Below are 14,676 nucleotides of genomic sequence, written 5' to 3' on the forward strand. Positions count from 1 at the left end.
AACATGAACTCTGGTCACCCCATGTCACCCCTTAGTGGCTCTCCTGTGGTCACCTCTGGTCACCCCTTAGTGGCGCCCATGTGGTCACCCCATGTCACCCCTTAGTGGTTCTCCCATGTCACCCCTTAGTGGTTCTCCTGTGGTCACCCCATGTCACCCCTTAGTGCCTCTCCTGTGGCTCTCCTGTGGTCACCCCATGTCACCCCTTAGTGGCTCTCCTGTGGTCACCCAATGTCACCCCTTAGGGGCTCTCCTGTGGTAACCCCATGTCACCCCTTAGTGGTTCTCCTGTGGTCACCCCATGTCACCCCTTAGTGGTTCTCCTGTGGTCACCCCATGTGGTCACCTCTGGTCACCCCTTAGTGGCTCTCCTGTGGTCACCCCATGTCACCCCTTAGTGGTTCTCCTGTGGTCACCCCATGTCACCCCTTAGTGGCTCTCCTGTGGCTCTCCTGTGGTCACCCCATGTCACCCCTTAGTGGCTCTCCTGTGGTCACCCCATGTGGTCACCTCTGGTCACCCCTTAGTGGCTCTCCTGTGGTCACCCCATGTCACCCCTTAGTGGCTCTCCTGTGGTCACCCCATGTCACCCCTTAGTGGCGCCCATGTGGTCACCCCATGTCACCCCTTAGTGGTTCTCCTGTGGTCACCCCATGTCACCCCTTAGTGGCTCTCCTGTGGTCACCTCTGGTCACCCCTTAGTGGCTCTCCTGTGGTCACCCCATGTCACCCCTTAGTGGCTCTCCTGTGGTCACCTCTGGTCACCCCATGTCACCCCTTAGTGGCTCTCCTGTGGTCACCCCATGTCACCCCTTAGTGGCGCCCATGTGGTTGTGGTCAAAATTAATCCAAGACAACTGGTGTGAGACTGCAGCTTTATTCACGACGCCGGGAGCATGTTACCCACATGAAATGTCAAAGTAACAAGCCCACACATCTGTGGGTGAAGCCAACTCTTATACCTTACCCCACACCCATGGAAAATCACAAGTTGTCACCCTCCATTAATCACTTAACCATCTGGTATTTTAACAGAGATAAGAAATGTTTACAACCCCACTTAACCATCTGGTGTTTTGACAAAGATAAGAAATGTTTATGACCCCCCATCCTGAGGGTTACCCACAATTCGCTGACACAAGGGTTAATTTAACAAAACATTCTAACATAGGAGTTTCCGAAAACACAAGGGTCAGAGTAAGGAGATGATAATTAGATTTCACTACATGTATGTAAGGTATACTAAACATTCAATGAGAGACATATAAAATTTATCCCACATATTCCCCCCTGTGGAGCTATAAAGCTACATTCTTAATGCAGTAATATATATAAATGACACAATAAACAAAAGAAATCACAAGCGTCATTATCATTTACACCGAGCATTCAACACAAGGTCAGACTTCTGTTATACTTCTGTCATTACCATGTTCTTCTATCTTAATATCTAGTATTTATCTGAATCTTCATAAGTTCCCCTTGGCATGGGATCATGCCACTGCTGAAAGACACTGAGGGCTTGTACATACTGTAGTTGAACTGCTGCACATACAAAGTCCTGAGAAGTCATATAGGGAAATACTCGCACCTGAAAAGATTGGCATACCCAACATGTGTCATTATTTCCTGTTAATGTTGTTTTGACACAAAAGGCTAACTCACATACTTTATTGTTACCACACACTTCATCCTTAAGGGAGAAAGTTATAACCCTTAGATGAATAATAAGCAAAACAATCACCAACATCTCGTCTTCTCAGTTATTCAAACCCAAAATAAAACCTAATCCTAGTCTTCAACAGCAGAGCTGACTTGGGTGGTTTAGTCCCTCCTCAGGTTACTGTCAAAAATAAAAATAAACCAAAACAACAAACTTGTAACATTTATCTAGCTAAACTGAGAAAGAATATTCTTATAAGATGCTAGTGATATTTTATTAATCCTCTTCAAATATGTATTCTTCAGCCTATTGCAAAAAATGTTTGTCAATCCTCTCGTGCAACCACGTGTTGGTTATGATACTCAGTTCAATCCATGTATTGTTCCGGATTCTTCACCACTCTACAGTGTGACAAATGGACCCAAGAGTCTCTATCCGCAATCCTCATGGCTGTAGGTGTCGCTAAGAACACTTAATGAGGTTCCAGTGTCCTTTACAAATCTTTGATGAGTCTCCAGGAGCATGGCTTGGCTGGGTGTGTCCTGGAAGTTTTTTGGAAGGGCTGAGGCCACCTGTTGGGAAACAGAAGACAGAGCAGCAATCAGTTCTCACATGTAACCATTGTCCTATGTATATCTCTTAGGTTAGGTGGGAGCCAGCAAGGGACGTCCGGTCAAAATCTCAAAAGGGCTAAACCCTGTAGATCTTGATGAAAGGCCTCTAAGGTAGAGTAGAGCCAAAGGAAGAGCTGTCACCCAATCCATCCCTGTTGACACTATGATTTTAGTCAATTCTGTTGTGCCCCATCTAGGCACACCATCTCTCTTTAAAGCCTTAGCTACTGATAAGGCATTCGCATGCTTGACTTTTTTAGAACATGTAAACTATCACCAAACAATATTCATATCCTCTACATTTGTTGAATTTAATGAACTCCATCATTATGTGCTTAAACGGGCCTTCAGATGGTGGGTGATGTCCTTCCTTGACTCTCATTGTAGGTGCAACATCAATTTTTAGACACATAATGCACCTTGCACAATACATGGCTGCTACTGAAGTGAATCCTAGTGTAAAATATATTTTCTCTTCTGTCTATGTCATAGTATTTGCATGGTCTAAGCCACTGATAGTTTAGCAATAATATGGAAACAAGATCTTGGAAAAACCGGTCTGTCTGTCGGTGTATGTACTGTACCCACAGACCATGTGTTCTGTCCTTACAATTCTTCCATTTCCATCTTTCCTTATTATCTGATGCTTTTATGCTTCCTTTAAAGCCTCTTCAGATGTAACTACATCTGGTATTTGTAAATTCTGTAGCTGCCAGGTCAGCCTTCCTATTGCCCCAGCTGATAACATCTGTATTTGCAGAGTGGGCTGCACATTTTACGACAGCCACAGATGTAGGGAGTTGAATGGCATTTAACAATATTGCTATCCAATTTTTATGTTGTACGGGTTTGTCTGTAGATGTGATCATGCACAATTCCCCAGTTATAATGACTATATATATAAATACAAATTGATTCCCATTTGCTTAAATACATGCCCTGAATAGGGCTACCAATTCATCTGCTTGGACAGAAATAATATCTAGGAGAGAGTGAGAGTAAACCACATCAAATTGATTCACTACAGAGTAGCCAGTCCCTACCTTAGTGTACATAGAGACACCTTCACCACAATCATGCAAGAGCCACAGGGTTAATACCACATGCTGATATATAGATACAGGATTTTAAGTTTTTTCTTTTAGAAGCAGTGAGTGTACTTCATGTGGGATATGTACAGTTAGTGAATGTAACAACACAACGTCAGCACAGCTAACACTTGACTTGCAGCTGCTGCCACATCATTCCTCTCACTACTGCATCTAATTGCTTAGATAAATAAGCCACTGGTCTGTGCTGACCCAGATGCTGTTGACATAACACCCCTGACATGTACCCTGCTTTTTCACACACCAATAAATCATAGTCAACAAGTCAAGTAAGTCATAGTAGGCAAGAGCTGAAGCTGAGGCTAATGCCTATTTCAAATATGTAAAGGTCTTATCATAATTGTCAGTCCAAGTCACATTGTCAGTCAAGTTTTTTACATGTATTTGCACATGCTTGGAGAGGCTGTGCCTCTCTGTTTAATTTAGAATCCAAACACGGCAGTAGCCAATCATTCCTAGGAAGCAAAACTTTTGCTGCTTTGTCTTGGGTCTGGGATAAGCAGTTATTGCTGAGATGCGAGATGCATCTAGGGCCCGACACCTTTTACTAAAGAATAAAGAAAATTAAGAAGACATCTGAGCTGCACCGGCGTCTCTCCTTCTCTCTAAAATATCTGTCCTGGCCTGCATGGTTGCAACGGATTGTGGCCAAACGACAGAAGCGCGGAGAACCCTCCTTTGTCTACCAAAAAGTGTTACTTTGTGCCCCGCGCTCCCCCACTGCTTGTGAAAGAAGGGGATGGGGGAGGGGGGCTTAACGTGAAAAAGCTTAATGTCACAAAACGGCAACGAGTCGTTTTAGGCTACAGGCCTTCATAATGGTAGGTTACAGGAAGTGGGGGGAGGGTATGGGATGACCAGAGCCGTCATCTATCGTCTTTCCAGGCACACAGCTCGTTATTCACCCCTTGCAGACACGTGACTTAAGTCACGTGACGGCTCCATGCTGGACGGCAAAAAGATGGGAGACGGACGGCAAATTACATTATGTCATAAAGATTATGATGAACTGAACACCATTACTATAACATCTTTGTAGTTCAGTGTATTGCTGTTTGGGGTCTGATAGTCAAAGAAGATGCCAGTGGTGTTGTTAGATGAAATGGGTCATGATCGCAAATGTAAAGTTATTAAAACTGGTGGTAACAGCAAGGGGAGATAACGTTACGTTAGGCTACTGTAATTAACATTATGGTAAATGAACACCCATAAGTATTTCTGGACTAAAATATTGCAAAGCGATTTGGTTACTTTATTTGTCTTGCTTTTATCAGTTGTAACATAGTCAAAACGTTAAGAATGTCATATCAGAACATGAAATAATAACTAGCTGCCACACTTAGAAGCTAGCTATTCTAGCTAACGTTTATCGTAGCTCATAGTGCTAGGGCTAATGTAACTCGTCAGTTTGTACGTTGCCCAGCGAATAAACTTACTTCTTACATGTCTTAAGTTAAAGAATTGAAAGAAATAGGAAATTAAAAAAAAACTTGAACGGTATTATCTGTTTACATTCAGATCTTGCCAAAGACTTTGCCTAAGTGCTATCTGCCGTCCTGTTCAGAGTCTATGGTTGCTATAGCAACCGCTGCTGTGCTTTATACACTGAGGAGATAAGCATGCAATTGTGGTTGAAATACTCCCGAAACACAAAGAAAACAAACCAAAATATATCTATGCAAGAACATGGGATGTTGTTGTATTCCAAACAATAAGCCAACAGTCGTGGAAGGGCATTACTACGGTTAAATTTCACTATAATCTCCTAGCTGTGCGATATGTCCCATTACAACCCATTGATTTGATTCGTGTTCTTGCCGTCCACTAGGCTATTTTGCTGTGGCGCGAACAAAACGTGACGTCACTTGCAAGGGGTGAATATCGACTACCTTAACAGATAGGCTTTGCTCTTGGGTTTGGCCTTACAGCGAACTCAATGCTCTTGTTGGTTAGTTAGGTGGGAGCCAGCAAGGGACGTCCGGTCAAAATCTCAAAAGGGCTAAACCCTGTAGATCTTGATGAAAGGCCTCTAAGGTAGAGTAGAGCCAAAGGAAGAGCTGTCACCCAATCCATCCCTGTTGACACTATGATTTTAGTCAATTCTGTTGTGCCCCATCTAGGCACACCATCTCTCTTTAAAGCCTTAGCTACTGATAAGGCATTCGCATGCTTGACTTTTTTAGAACATGTAAACTATCACCAAACAATATTCATATCCTCTACATTTGTTGAATTTAATGAACTCCATCATTATGTGCTTAAACGGGCCTTCAGATGGTGGGTGATGTCCTTCCTTGACTCTCATTGTAGGTGCAACATCAATTTTTAGACACATAATGCACCTTGCACAATACATGGCTGCTACTGAAGTGAATCCTAGTGTAAAATATATTTTCTCTTCTGTCTATGTCATAGTATTTGCATGGTCTAAGCCACTGATAGTTTAGCAATAATATGGAAACAAGATCTTGGAAAAACCGGTCTGTCTGTCGGTGTATGTACTGTACCCACAGACCATGTGTTCTGTCCTTACAATTCTTCCATTTCCATCTTTCCTTATTATCTGATGCTTTTATGCACAAAGAAAACAAACCAAAATATATCTATGCAAGAACATGGGATGTTGTTGTATTCCAAACAATAAGCCAACAGTCGTGGAAGGGCATTACTACGGTTAAATTTCACTATAATCTCCTAGCTGTGCGATATGTCCCATTACAACCCATTGATTTGATTCGTGTTCTTGCCGTCCACTAGGCTATTTTGCTGTGGCGCGAACAAAACGTGACGTCACTTGCAAGGGGTGAATATCGACTACCTTAACAGATAGGCTTTGCTCTTGGGTTTGGCCTTACAGCGAACTCAATGCTCTTGTTGCTTGCAGTTTGTTAAATAAAGCGATGCAGATTACATTATTTATTTCTGATTAATTGCGTCTTTTGATGTATTTTGCAACATTTGCTTGTTAGGCTGGGCTACTGTCAATGTCCTGTACAGGTCAATGTTCAACAATTGCTGATAGGCCTAGGCTATTAATCAATTAGGGACTGTTCGTTATTTATTTAATTAAGGGGCTACCGGATTAGTTTTGGGAGCGTTTGTCAAAAAAGACGTGACCCTCCCTCGCCAGCAAGAATTTTTTCTATGACCCTCCAAAGTGATTGAGAAAAAATGCATGACCCTCCCCAGTCCCAACAATTTATTGATGCCTTAGGCTACTGGGTCAATTTGGGAGCTTGCATGCTACGACTCCTTCCTGGAAATGCCTTGAAAAGGCTGTCGTTTGCACAATTTCACAAATAATCACCGGGACCGAAACAAACCTGTCAACTTTTCCCGGGTTTATCACGTATTTTAACTTTTTCCTCGCTGTCTTAGGAGGAGCTGCAGGGCCGTCGCAAGGGGATGCGAGGCCCTGTGCGAACTTGACAGATGCATGAACTTACGTGCATGAAATCATGCGATAGCTTACTTTACACATAGCCAAGGCTACCGTCGGTGTATTTTAATAGTAGCCTAGTCTAATAAGCTACACCAGCTTGCCTTTAAGAGGGGGAATTCAATTGTATAGCCTATAACATTAGCTGAGTCACATATTTTGGCATATAGTGTTTATCATAGGCTACATCACGAAACCAAATAGTGTAACAAAGGCGAACACTTTAACAGGGGGAATTAATTGGGCATGAATCATTGTGCTGAGCGGTATTTGTCAATGAGCAGAAACACACACGACATTCAAACTATTGATAAGATGTACTGGTCTGTATCTATAGGCTAACATTGGACAAATAAATGACACTGACTCGCCATATCCTGACTCAGGAAAAAAAACATTTTCTTGCTTTGCCGCAAACTCAGCAATGAAATCATAGGCCAGTTTGCAGGTAGCCTAACGAAAGGAGAGCCCAGTCTCTCCTGTGACATGGAGGTGCGCAAATAGTTTTTAATAGCCTGTTCAACTTCGGAAAGCTTCGTTCACCCGATGCCAGTCACTGATCGCAATTTCAAAGTTCGGAAAGCTTCATCTTTTTAAGTTTTAAGTGCAGTGGCCCCTATCTGCCCCCTTTGGAATTATATCTCGAGCCTATTATAAGGTCCAGTGCGTTATGTCCTGGGATTCGGATGTGCTCAAAAAGAAAAGAAAAAACACTTTTTTATAGATGGTTATGAGGAGCAATGTGAGAGAGAAATTTGATGATCATTGATCGTTGTTTTGGGACGTTAAGCCTTTTCCATAGGCGTCAGTGAAGGAGATTGAAGAATGACCATTTTTTTATACGAAAATATTTCTTAACTACAAAAACTCAGTGTCTAAAAACTCAGTGTCATTCAGACTCAACCCTCTCTTTTTCGTTGTCGTTTGAACGTTGGCAAGCAGGCATGTTGCGGTTGCAATTTAAGTGAAATTTCTACAGTAGGCCTACAACATGCTGTTAGGCTGGGCTACTGTCAATGTACTTGTACAGGTAAATGTTCAACAATTGCTGGTGTACAGGTTATATAATCAATTAGCTAAATCATTTGTCCAGCTGTTTAAACATTTTTTCGTGCTACATTCAAATGCAAAAGGTGCTTTGATATATTTTTTGTTTGAACGTCGGCAAGCAGGCATGCTTTGGTTGCAATGAATGAGGATAATTGCTTTTTTTGCATTATTTTGAATGTGACTCGCTCCAGTCTCAACAGCACGTACTTTTCCCACACGCTAAGTTCTAACACACATACTGTAGGCCTATCCCCTCTCGCTTTCTCTCTCTCCATCCCTGCACACGGTGCTTTCTTAAAGGAGCTGCACCATTTTACAACAATTGCATCTACATTTTCATATTAGAATGTTTTGTCAAGTGTAAGCTTAAACTACCGTGATCAATTTAAGTTCCCGTGCCCCCGCTGCATCATGGAAGCAGTTAGTCAGTCGCATCAAAAATAGTAGTGGCACCCAAGTGACACCTTGTGGTTGTTTGTGTCAACTGCAGTTTGTGCCATTTCTGCTGAGAAAATGGGGTGCGTGATTCATGAAGGAACCCGTCCAAACTTAACGGGGACCCACTGTACTTCACTCTCTCTTGACAGAGTTGCAACTTTTGTTTGGAGACTTTCAGTCACACACTGGCCAGGAATGTTAATTTTGCCACAGTGTCAATTTGGCACACCTCACTCGACGGACTTCTTAGTAAAACATTATCGACATAGTTGATAATAGGCTTGATATAAGCAGAATGAATTTTTAGAGGCAAGATACCAGAGCTTCGTTTGAAACGGCCCCTGACTCTGTGTATCTTTGTGGCAAATGTGGCAAAATACCTTATCCTTTGAAAATAAACGCAAATCAAAACTAAAATATGGATCCGCTCGAATTGTAACTTATGCATTTTTCTATCAATTACAGAGAAACACGTTGCATTCTGAGTCAAACTTGAGTCACAACCTCCTCCTGCAGAGAAGGAAAGCTGTTCAAAGATCTGTCTCTGCACAGGGGTGACTTTTACAAAAACACCATTTTTGGAAAAATTATGTCTTTTGTGATGATGACTACTCCACTTGCACACTTGCACACTTGTACACTTTACAACTTGTTGTTGTTGTCCTGAAAACACAACACTTCTGCTGCTCTTACACAACTTGCACCACTATGTCACTTTCTTTCTTAGGTCAAACAGAACTACCCAAGCCTTTTATTGGCCTGACTTTGCACTAGTATTTTATTGACTGTCTATGCACAATTTCAACCAATTTTGCTGCTCTTATTTTTTTTCATTATTATATGTGCCCTCTTATTTACTTACTTTTTTGTTTACTTGAATGTTATGTTTGTCTGTGGACTTAAATTGGTAAAATATGTCTTGTCTTCACCGTGGGATAGTGAGAAACGTAATTTCGATCTCTTTGTATGTCTGGAACATGTGAAGAAATTGACAATAAAGCTGACTTTGACTTTGACTTTGATGATAATACATAACCTAATTTCTGGAAAAGCTCTTGACTGGTTTGAATCTTACCTTAAAGGGCGTTCTTTCAACGTGTCTTGGCAGGGACAGGTATCTAAGTCTCATGACCTCACCACAGGTGTGCCTCAGGGATCAGTATTAGGACCCTTGCTTTTCTCTATTTACACCACTTCCTTAGGTGATACCATTCGCTCCCATGGATTTGACTATCACTGTTATGCAGACGACACTCAACTTTACCTGTCTTTCCCACCTGATGACTCTAGTGTTTCCCACTGGATTTCTGCATGCCTTAAGGATATTTCAGCCTGGATGAAAGATTGGCACCTTCAGCTTAATCTCTCAAAAGTTCAATTTTTAATCAGCTTAATCTCTCAAGAGTTTTTGGTGTTTCCAGCTAAAACAGCTATTCCCCAACAGATTAACATCCAGCTTGACTCAACTTCACTGACCCCAACTAGATCGGCACGAAACTTGGGCGTTGTAATTGATGACCGACTTAACTTCTCTGAGCATATAGCTTCTATTGCAAAATCATGTCGGTTTATGCTTTACAACATTAGGAAGATCAGACCTTATCTGACACAAGATTCCACACAACTTCTTGTTCAGACCATGGTCTTCTCTAAGCTGGACTATTGTAATTCACTATTAGCTGGCTTACCCGCTTGTGTAACAAGATCATTACAGCTGATTCAAAATGCTGGAGCACGCCTGGTCTTCAATCAGCCAAAGAGGACACATGTAACTCCTCTCCTAGTTACTCTCCATTGGCTGCCTATAGTAGCCAGAATTAAATTTAAATCTCTCACTTTGGCCTATAGGACACTAACTAGATCTGCTCCTAGTTATTTTAATTCAATAATCGAGCCTTACATCCCCAACCGCCCACTGCGGTCTTCTGGTGAGCGTATGTTGTGTCGACCAGTCATGAAAACTGGGTCTAATTCCAGACTCTTTTCTTCAGTGGTTCCATGTTGGTGGAATGAACTGCCCAGTGCTCTCCGTTCCTGTGGTAGTTTTGGGTCGTTTAAGAGGGGTCTAAAGACATTCCTATTCAACATATACTAAGTTGTTTAAGCGCTTATGTGTTATGGTTTATATAATGTTGTTTTATTTTAATTGGGCTGTTAATTAATTTGACATTATTGTTTATTATTGATATTCTCCTTAATGTAGTCTTAGCATGTCATTGTTTTTATATTATTGATTGAATTGACATTATTGTTTTATTATTGCCTTTCCCCTTTTTTCCATTGCTTTTTATTAGGCTATTGCTTGAATTGATATTATTGTGTACTACAACTATTCTCCTTACTATATTTGACCTACATTTTAATCTGTTCCCTGTTCAATTTTAAATATTATTATGTTGTTTTGTATTTATGTGTCGCTTTGGACAAAGGCGTCTGCTAAATCCATAACCATAACCATAACCATAACCCAAGGTGTGTTGGACATGCGTCCAATCTTTGGCATTTACCACACCTCGACTAAATAAAAATCAACATGGGGATAATAATATTGAGTTTGCAAACAAATATGTTAGACCAGGTGACAGGTCTACTACATCTGCAGAGTAGCTTTACTTGTAATTACACCGGCTATTTCAACAGTCTTAACTGTATGTCCTACTTGGTACCATTTACTAAGTATTCCGGATCCGGGGTCTCATGAAAAGATTTCATCACAAAATGCAAGCACTCTGGAGTTTCCTTATCTTCCTGGACTGAGACTGGAGATGTTAATACTATACTAAGCTGTTTGCTAATGGTCCCTTTAAACCAACCCCATTATGTTTGAGTGAAATTATAAGATATAATTTACACATTAAGTCCCAGTCCAGTAAATGTTCGGAGCAAACACTGCTGAGGAGGAATACTGTTTTACTACATGTTCTTTACATTTAACTACCCATGGGTAAGGAACTCTCTCAAATATGAACTGATCTAATACTCCTGTACCATGCACTTTTCATTGTCATAAACTTACACTATCCTTGTTTTCTTTCATACTAATATCTGCTCCTGTCTCGTTCAAAAAGAAAAATATCCCCATTAACAGAAAGAGAGTTGGCTGAGTAGGCTGTGCTGATACATTCAGAGTGAGTTGAGGAAAACAGTTCAAGTTGTAAATCAGAAGTGTCACCACAGGGTCTCCTGTTCAGACCTCTCTGCCCTCTTCAGCTTTGTCATGCTGAGACCAGACAGGAGTTTGAGAGCGCTGCTGTGATGGGTGATCCCAGTACTGTTTCTGATTTTCCTTGTGACAGTGACGTGCTAAGTGGCCTTCTCCTCTGGTTAGCCCCACAGCCACATCCATGTTCTTCCTTCAAGCCTTTCATAGTTTTCGGTGCATTAATCAGTTCCTTTAGAGCTGCTGTACTCCAAGTAACAAGCTGGCTCATAACATAGTCCATGATGTCCTCCATATAGCCTTTGCCTCTCTCTCTTCTGCACAGGTCTATCTTTCCTACTGTTCTTTAACCTACTTTCATTTACCTTCTCTACCATAGCCCTACTTTCTTTTACCTTGTCTACCATAGACCTACTTTCATTTTGCTTTTATATGCTCAACACTCCAGATGAATGATGTTGCCCTTCAGTTCACCTATTCCATACTTGCTAATTTCCCATCTATACATTTAGATTCATACTTTCTCTACATGTCCCTCAAACACCCTGGATTATACTCCTCTAGGAAAGTTAATAGCTTTACTCTTACTGCTCCCCATCGCAGTGTCCCCTTGATATTTTTATTTCCAATTACCTCACGCCTAAAATCAGAGCAAAACCCAACAAAATGTGATGACAGTCTTATCAGATACCCGATGTTCTCAGGCCTATTTTACCAATGCGCATAACCAAAAAAAAAACAGAGCACTCAGTTTACTACCTACGCATAGGCAGTAAGGCCACTACCACTATCACTGGCAGGAAATATAATGTGCATAACCAAAAACAGTGCACTCACAATTTACCACCTACGCATAGGCAGTAAGGCCACTACCACTATCCCTGGCAGGAAATGTGCACTCAACCACTACCCCTCTCTCGGGTAGGGACAGGCCTTCCTTCCCTATTTTACCACCTCAAAGTGTAAAATCAGGGACTCACCACCACGTTGTCTGTGACCACCGAATATGGTCGTTACCGTATCCGAAACACAGGAGGATTCCCTCTGGCCAGGCTGGGTGCCGCAAAGCAGTGTTTGTTGCCGATGACGGCCTTCTCCCAAGATCACAAAGAGATCTTCCTCCAGTCGACATGGTTGGGGTCCTGCGCCTTTGGTCCTCCTCACTGTGCCTCATAGATAGGTAATCCCATCCTCGTCGCCATTAATGTGGTCAAAATTAATCCAAGACAACTGGTGTGAGACTGCAGCTTTATTCACGACGCCGGGAGCATGTTACCCACATGACATGTCAAAGTAACAAGCCCACACATCTGTGGGTGAAGCCAACTCTTATACCTTACCCCACACCCATGGAAAATCACAAGTTGTCACCCTCCATTAATCACTTAACCATCTGGTATTTTAACAGAGATAAGAAATGTTTACAACCCCACTTAACCATCTGGTGTTTTGACAAAGATAAGAAATGTTTATGACCCCCCCATCCTGAGGGTTACCCACAATTCGCTGACACAAGGGTTAATTTAACTAAACATTCTAACATAGGAGTTACCAAAAACACAAGGGTCAGAGTAAGGAGATGACAATTAGATTTCACTACATGTATGTAAGGTATACTAAACATTCAATGAGAGACATATAAAATGTATCCCACATGGTCACCTCTGGTCACCCCTTAGTGGCTCTCCTGTGGTCACCTCTGGTCACCCCTTAGTGTCGCCCATGTGGTCACCCCATGTCACCCCTTAGTGGCTCTCCTGTGGTCACCCCATGTGGTCACCTCTGGTCACCCCTTAGTGGCTCTCCTGTGGTCACCCCATGTCACCCCTTAGTGTCGCCCATGTGGTCACCCCATGTCACCCCTTAGTGGCTCTCCTGTGGTCACCCCATGTGGTCACCTCTGGTCACCCCTTAGTGGCTCTCCTGTGGTCACCCCATGTCACCCCTTAGTGGCTCTCCTGTGGTCACCTCTGGTCACCCCTTAGTGGCTCTCCTGTGGTCACCCCATGTCACCCCTTAGTGGCTCTCCTGTGGTCACCTCTGGTCACCCCTTAGTGGCTCTCCTGTGGTCACCCCATGTCACCCCTTAGTGGCTCTCCTGTGGTCACCTCTGGTCACCCCTTAGTGGCTCTCCTGTGGTCACCCCATGTCACCCCTTAGGGGCTCTCCTGTGGTCACCCCATGTCACCCCTTAGTGGCTCTCCTGTGGTCACTGCATGTCACCCCTTAGTGGCTCTTCTGTGGTCACCCCATGTCACCCCTTAGTGGCTCTCCTGTGGTCACCTCTGGTCACCCCTTAGGGGCTCTCCTGTGGTCACCTCTGGTCACCCCTTAGTGGCTCTCCTGTGGTCACCCCATGTCACCCCTTAGTGGCGCCCATGTGGTCACCCCATGTCACCCCTTAGTGGCTCTCCTGTGGTCACCCCATGTCACCCCTTAGTGGTTCTCCTGTGGTCACCCAATGTCACCCCTTAGTGGCTCTCCTGTGGTCACCCCATGTCACCCCTTAGTGGCTCTCCTGTGGCTCTCCTGTGGTCACCCCATGTCACCCCTTAGTGGCTCTCCTGTGGTCACCTCTGGTCACCCCTTAGTGGCGCCCATGTGGTCACCCCATGTCACCCCTTAGTGGCTCTCCTGTGGTCACCCCATGTCACCCCTTAGTGGCTCTCCTGTGGTCACCCCATGTCACCCCTTAGTGGCTCTCCTGTGGTCACCCCATGTGGTCACCTCTGGTCACCCCTTAGTGGCTCTCCTGTGGTCACCTCTGGTCACCCCTTAGTGGCTCTCCTGTGGTCACCCCATGTCACCCCTTAGTGGCTCTCCTGTGGTCACCCAATGTCACCCCTTAGTGGCTCTCCTGTGGTCACCCCATGTCACCCCTTAGTGGCTCTCCTGTGGTCACCCAATGTCACCCCTTAGTGGCGCCCATGTGGTCACCTCTGGTCACCCCTGGCTACGGTGTTATTTTTATTTATTAATAAGCTCAAGCTCTTCCAGATCCATCTTCAAAAGAAAGAGGTCATGCTCATGTTTTTCAGGTATAATAGAATAGAATAGAGTAGAATAGAATAGACCTTTATTGTCATTGTCACAGGTACTATGAAGAGATCTTTTCCAAAACGCTATTAATCCATGTTTGTAAACATTATTAGTAAGTCATGTTATTTAATTGTGTTTTTCAGGTATCACGATAGTAGACTAGA

The 14,676-nt window shown here is 43.1% G+C and overlaps 1 long non-coding RNA gene across 1 annotated transcript; it reads right to left on the reverse strand.

Moving 5' to 3' along the window:
• Positions 1–1,655: 1,655 nt before the first annotated feature.
• Positions 1,656–12,761, reverse strand: LOC121719813. Its single transcript, XR_006034379.1, has 2 exons — positions 12,454–12,761; positions 1,656–2,235 (listed from the first exon to the last, which is right to left on the reverse strand). It is a non-coding gene; the product is annotated as an uncharacterized LOC121719813 (long non-coding RNA).
• Positions 12,762–14,676: the final 1,915 nt, after the last annotated feature.

This window comes from Alosa sapidissima, chromosome 9 (genome assembly GCF_018492685.1).
Source record: "Alosa sapidissima isolate fAloSap1 chromosome 9, fAloSap1.pri, whole genome shotgun sequence".
Taxonomy (NCBI): domain Eukaryota; kingdom Metazoa; phylum Chordata; class Actinopteri; order Clupeiformes; family Clupeidae; genus Alosa; species Alosa sapidissima.